Source organism: Benincasa hispida, chromosome 1, assembly GCF_027475165.1.
Source record: "Benincasa hispida cultivar pf3 chromosome 1, pf3_genome.v1.1, whole genome shotgun sequence".
Lineage (NCBI taxonomy): Eukaryota > Viridiplantae > Streptophyta > Magnoliopsida > Cucurbitales > Cucurbitaceae > Benincasa > Benincasa hispida.
In genome coordinates, this window is record NC_143478.1 from 93304058 (window position 1) to 93311173 (window position 7116).

General features: G+C 30.8%; 1 long non-coding RNA gene across 1 annotated transcript; it reads right to left on the reverse strand.

Moving 5' to 3' along the window:
- Nucleotides 1-3121: 3121 nt before the first annotated feature.
- LOC150038860 (uncharacterized) lies at nt 3122-4059 on the reverse strand. The gene is made up of 2 exons (XR_016532320.1): nt 3787-4059; nt 3122-3683 (listed from the first exon to the last, which is right to left on the reverse strand). It is a non-coding gene; the product is annotated as an uncharacterized LOC150038860 (long non-coding RNA).
- Between the last annotated feature and the right edge of the window lie 3057 nt (nt 4060-7116).

Below are 7116 nucleotides of genomic sequence, written 5' to 3' on the forward strand. Positions count from 1 at the left end.
CAAATTGCTATCTTATTCTTTCAAAAGAAGTTAAAAACTCCCTTACCGCTAGTTTTAAGATGAAAATTGTATTTACTTTGTTTTAAAAAATGTTTCAAATGTTCCATTAATATTTTTAAACTTTAAAATAAAAATAAAAATAAAAAAATCTTACAGGTTAGTATATAAATGAAATTTGTTAGCATCACATCCCAAAAATACCTCTGTACAATCAAAAGTTGTATTAATATTTTTAACTTTTAAAAAGATTTAACTATTTTGTATATGAAATAAAACTATTTAACTACACCACATAGATCATCTATCTCTTCCATTTCCCTTCTCTCATCTCTTTCGATTTATGGCTTTAACACTTTCCTAATTCTCATATTTTTTTTTCCCTCGGCTATTCAATACTCTCTCATCCCTTCTTTCATTCTACATTCTCCAAAAATCTCTACCATTTCTCCTTTTATTTCTCTCTCTTATGAAGTTAGGTATCCCAACATAGAAAATACGGAAATGAATGCATTACAATATCTTAAGAAACTACAAGATAAACAAGTAATTCAAGGTACACCTAATTCACTCACCAAATGCCTAATTCCCTCATTCTTTGCTTCTTCTATTTATAGCCAAACACCAAAATCACCTCCCTAACTAATTACTAATTCTTACCTTCATAGACATCAAAACTTTAAATAAATAAAACCCCTCTCTCTCAAAACTCATCAAAACGATGAATAGTTAAATACCACAATGACCGTCAAAGGAATACCATCTTCGATCATAGAGAACTTTCTTAATTGATCACAACAAATAGATTAATTTTAATTGCAAAATGGATAAGTACAGTCTTTATCGCTACAAATTTGGCAATGCATATATGTTCTTTCTTTTCCCTCTCATTGGTTTTCCTCAAACTTATGATCCAAATTCTTAAAATGCTTTCTCTTTTTGTGTATTAAACCCAAGCAACGCACTGACTCACGCTCGATTGGTTAAAATATTCAAGTCCTAGAGTTCCTTGTTAGTTCCATTTTTCTCCTTCCTTTTGCTATAGCCTATATATACCATGATTTAAGAGTGTAATTTTGGAGATTGGGAACGGAAGAAGGGGAGAGAAGATATTCAAGAAAAAGAAGGAAAAAAAAAGGATAAATTAATAGAGGAAAAAATAGAAAAGGTTAGGTCATAGATTGAAGTATAGGAAAGAAGAAATTGAAGAGAGAGATGATTGAGTGCAGATGAATAGTTTCCCATCCATATACGTCCTAATGGTAAGGCGTATTTTAATTCCTTTTTTAAAAGGTTAAAGGTATTAATGTAACTTTGGAAGATTCACGGATATATTTGAAAATGAGGTACCAAAAGTTTTAGTCCATATACTAACGATAAAGATATTTTTTAATATTTTCTTAAAGTTTAATATTTTCTTAAAGCTTAAGAAAAATAATGAAATTTTTGAAAAATTCAGATGTATTTTTTTTAGTTCCTATAATTTAGTCCAATATAAATAAGTTTGAAATTTGACTAAAGTATCATTTTTGGTCCTACACTTTAAAGCTAATTGAATTTTAATCTCTATATTTTTAATAAATATGAAATTCAATTCTTTAAAGTTAACGTTTAACGAAATTGGCTAAATAATAATAATAAGTTTGAGGTAAGGAAAAAATATAATATATAAATATGTTTTCAAAATTTATAGTGAAAATGTTAATAGATAACAATTAAAAAAATCAATATCCACTAAATTTAAAATTTAATAAAAAAAATTTAAAATTAGAAATTTAAAAATATATCAATTAAAATTAAACAAACTTAAAAATATAAGAATTGAAATGATATTTTTACCTTTAACCTTGCAATTTCCATCCCAAGATCACTTTGAAACAACGCCAGAAATTCTCACGACTTTGTAGAAATTTATCACTTCTATAAAATGTCTAACTCAAATGAAAAGACAATTGAGATGCGCAGAAATTTCTTTACAGAAAATTTACGATTTGTGATATTATATTTAAAATTGGATCAAATTTGATCAAATTTCATCTAAAACATTATGTCATCTTGTAATTTTGGAACAAAATCTATGTTTGGCCATAAAATAACGAAAGTAATTATTTTAAGAATATAACTATATCAACAAATTAAAGTTGGGGAAAAATTCCCAACATACCGTAACAAGAAAAGGAAAAAAAATATTACAACATGTTAAAATAGGGTTAAAGATATGATTCTTTGTTGATACAATATCACGTATATATATACATGAAAAATACTAATATATCTCTCTAATAAAACTATGCTAGATGAGAAGAAGATAATTTAGAATAGCCAAAGAGAGCATAACTCAACTCGGTTAGAGATTACAACGTCTACACTTTTTATTTTTTTTATTAACATATTCACTATAAATTTTGAAAACATATTCACACGTGTTTCTTTGCATGAAAATTATTTCATCAATTTTGTTAAAAGTTAACTTAGAGAGACTAAATTTAAGAATCGATAAAAATTCAAAGGCCGATACTAAAATTTAGCATTTAAATTTCAAAATAGATGGACAAAAATGATATTTTAACAAAAAAAAATATATATATAATTTAGAATAATATAACATGCTATTCCTAGAGTAGGAAAAATATATCATACCAAAAGAGAAAAATAAATGCAAAAGATGACCTAACTTCCAATCTCAAAGACGTTTCAGAATTGGTATACAAGTCTAACTTTACTCACTTTTTTTCACCAAACATATGAATCAATTTCTCTCTCTTGAATATTATGTAAAGGAATTGACATGACATAAACGTCTCCCAAATTTGACAACTACTTAAAATAATTTTAAAACAATCTCGACGTTTATATTCTCTTTATCAAAAGAATTTAAATAAAAATAATTTTTTTAAAAGCACTTTTTTTTTTCTAATCAATTCAATCAGGCTCAATATCACACATGGAAAAATGTTTCACTATCTTTGAATAGAAAACATCAATATGAGTAAAGTTCCATGATTATTCTCGAGGTTGAATTATCAAATTTTCACACCCAAAATAGAAAAAAAAAAAAAAAGAATAAATAGAAAACAAAATAGCTTAAGTTATGCACACGGTACAACATTTTAGAGTCACCATCTTTGAATAAATAGCTTAAATTATGCACATGGTACAAATATTTAGCTATGTACGCATATGAGAAGAATATTTCGATCACATAATTAGTTGACATATATTTAATTACATAGTTTTATATTATTCTAAAATATTACTGATTTGACTAAAAGTATAAAGATTAGTTGTTGTGGGTGAATTTGGACTAGATGGCATAATCCAGTTTATGAAGTTCACAAACTATTCGTTAAAAAAATGACGAAACTTGAACCAGAAAACTACATCCTAGCTCCAAGGTAAGCATGGGAAGAAAGGAGTTTGGGTCAAGGCCCAAACTGACTTGCTTGGCTTCGACCTCGGTCAAGGATGAGAGCGAGGTCCCTCCTTATTTGATTAATGAAGCTTACTTTGACCTATTTGCACTCGAAAAAAGGATAGTTTGAATCAAAATTCCAAACTGACCTCCTTATTCTCTTATGGACTCGTATGAGAACCTATAGCGGAAGGAACTCGTATGAGGAAACATTACCTCTATAGAACCTTTTCTCCAGTAAACTCGTATAGCAGAAGGAACTCATATGAGGAAACTGTAATTATTGGATACAAAGTTTATAGTAAACATACAAATAGATATGCATTTAAAATCAAATTACAACATGCTTTTCAAGAAAAGGTTTCAAGAAACATTACCTTTGTAGGACCTTTTCTCCACGATTTCCCTCGAACAAAATCACGTACAACTTGAAGACCTTCTTCAAGATAGATCTCGAACCAAAATTGGACACTACCACAATGAAACCTTGGTATTCTCAAGGTGAGAACCTAGGAGTGGTGGGTTCTGACTATTTTGGTTGAGAGGGAAAGGTTAATGTGAAGAAGGAAGATTGAGAATTTTTCATACAAAACAAACTCACAGAATACTTCTGTCCTTCTCTCAATCAATCGTTCAACAACAATAGTCCTACCAAGAGAAGAAAAACTATTTTTCTTTTATTCAACTTGCCATAAAAACATAACCACCCCACTAAAGTGGGTGGGGAGAAAAGATGGGGAAGGAAGTTGTAACTCCCTTCCATATTATTTAAATAATAATAATAATATAATATAAATAAATATAATAACTAACTTATCATATTATATTTATATTAAGTTATATGTTATATCAAATATAACATATAACCTATAGTTTTAATATTGTACCACATGCAATATAAATTATAGTTTATTTTCTCTATTTTATGGCATTTAATATAAATCTCATTTATATTAAATTTAACAACTATGAATCCCATTCATAGAAAATATATTTGAATCTTATTCAAATATTATTTCCTCCCATTAAGCTATAATGTATCAAATACATTATGACAATTATATCATATATAATTGAAACAATTTAATTATATCATATATAATTAAATCTCTCTATTAATTTGAACAATTCAAATTAATCCAAAAACTGATTCTCAACTAAATCCTATTGAGTTACCAAGGGGACCTCATGGAACTATAGCTTAAAGCTTCAACGGCACATGAATAATTAATTAAACTCTTTAATTACATTATTTATCAGTCATTAACTGTTGAACACTCCATTAAAGATTGACAGTTGCACTCTTCGCACTACAGATATATTTATGTGTCCATTGGATATAATCAATCAATAGTACGATGATCCTTTACATATTGCTCGTAAGTACAGTTGGGCCAAATTACCGTTTATCCCTTGCAGTTACATCTACTTCTTAAGTACCATTGATTCCTCTAATGAACAATAGATCATAGTCCTACTATGACTAAACCCCTCTCGGGCCATGAGAGGGTGTGACGCCACATTATTCAAGACCTGAAATCAGCCCTTAAGGGAGCAATTTATCTACTTACCCTTGCTTCAGGGAAGGAGTAAATTCCATCTTGCGTAACTGTGTTCCTAACTCCCCAATCAGACCAATTCCCAAAATTGTAGGCTTGTTGAGTCGACGATCTGACCACTCTCACCCATATAAATCAAATGACCGTCCTCATAGGCAGGAGTTCACAACTCACTCAGGATTCAAGTCATATTACCTATGGTCATCCTGGTGAAATGTAAGTCTCTATTATGAACGGTGTTTTTCTCTCACTCTTGTCAAGAACTGGGACCAACACCTCTTGCTGTCGCTGCAATCGTCTACCCAAAGCTCTCGCTGTCGCTCAACAAACGAACAATCTTCTCCACGAACAAGAAGCAACTGGGACACCACCACTCAGTGACCTTGGTATTCTCAGAGTGAGAATCCAGGAGGTATGGGCTCTGTTGGATTTGGTAGAGAGATAGAGGAAACAACGATCGTATTCAACGACCAAGCAAGTGGGAGAGGTTTGTGTCTATCGTATAGACTTATGCTTGATCGTTTAGTAAGGTACACGATCATTTAGGTGTTGTGGCTTGATCATTTACACGATCGTTTAGTGAATCTCGCTCAGGTGCGTGGTCGTTTAGTAAAAATAACACGATTGTTTAGACAAACAGCGCATGTACACGATCATTTAGTCAACACTTGAAGCTGTCGTGTGGGCTCTTGTGAGCTAAACGATAGGCAGTGTACTACCAATGAAGCGATACTACGATTTCTTTCAAAAGTGAAAACAATTTTCATTTTATCCTTCCAGCTATGAAAACTGAATGCAACCTCCCACTTTCATGCAACTATTGTATGAGTAGTTGAACTATTGGGTTTTATGTTCTAAAACTCGATAGGCAGTGTACTACCAATATGTAACTATTGGGTTTTATGTTCTAAAACTCGAGGTTTGTAAACAATAGAACTTATTCTGAAAATTCAATAAGTTGTTATTGAATATATTGTTTTTTCGAAATCCAATAAACCTAAGTCCCTTGACTATTATATGAGTACTTGAACTTTATGTGGAGATATACAAGTAGATCAGGTTCGAGTAAATAGTCAAAATGATCTTTAGTATATGAATAAGGTTGGGTACCTTATTGTAGTACCACTATTGGATGCGGCATGCTCTGTAATTATTACAAGAGTTGTAAAGTGCTATAAACGAAGTGATCCTAATTTGTTCATGTTGGGACATGAGGAGTGGGGGTATCCTGTGCAAATGAGTTTTGTACAAGATCGGACCACGAAACCAATCACTCTTACTTTATAACGTTGTTTACTGTTTAAGACTGATTATTTCAAAGTGATAACCTAGGTAACTTGACCTTAATCTAGAGCTAACTATGAACTCCTGTTTGTTTGGGATTATCCTTTGATCTACAAATGGTGAGAGTAGACCAAATGTCTCTGCTCAATAAGCCTACCATTTTGGGGATAAGATCAGATGAATAACTAGGCACATAGGGTGCAAGACGGAATTCACTCCTACCCGATTAGGGTTAGTAGATAGGTTGTTCCCTTTAAGTGTTGATTCTGGGTCTTGAACAAGAGACCTCACCCTTTCATTGGCCCAAGAGAGATTCGATTCGTTGATTGGATCACAAATCAATTGTTCATTAGGGGATCAGTGGGACTTAAGAAACAAGAGGTAATTTCGGGGGTAAAATAGAGATTCGACCCAACCATTATTACGAGCAACCTGTGAAGGATTAACTTACTAATCATGAATATATTAAGTGGACATAATATATCTATAGTGAAGGGAGTTCAGCTATGGTATTTAGTGGAATCACCCATTAGTTAATGAATGGGGGTTAGTTCGGTCTAATGAGTTTAGTCGATTAATCTCGAATCGTTGGAACCCATGATCTGTAAGTCCGCGAGGGCCCCCTACTAGCTCGTAAATGGATTAGCTCTAGAATAACGTGATAAGTTAATTTGAAATGTTCAAATTAGAATTAAATGGAATTGGAGAAATAATATTTAAATATGATTTAAATATTTGAAGATTGAATTGTGTAAAAATTAATTTAATATTTGATATTAAATTAATTAGAATTTATTTAAATTGTTTAAATAATTATTTGTCACTTTTATTAAGAAAATTAATTTATGAAATTAATTTTGTAAA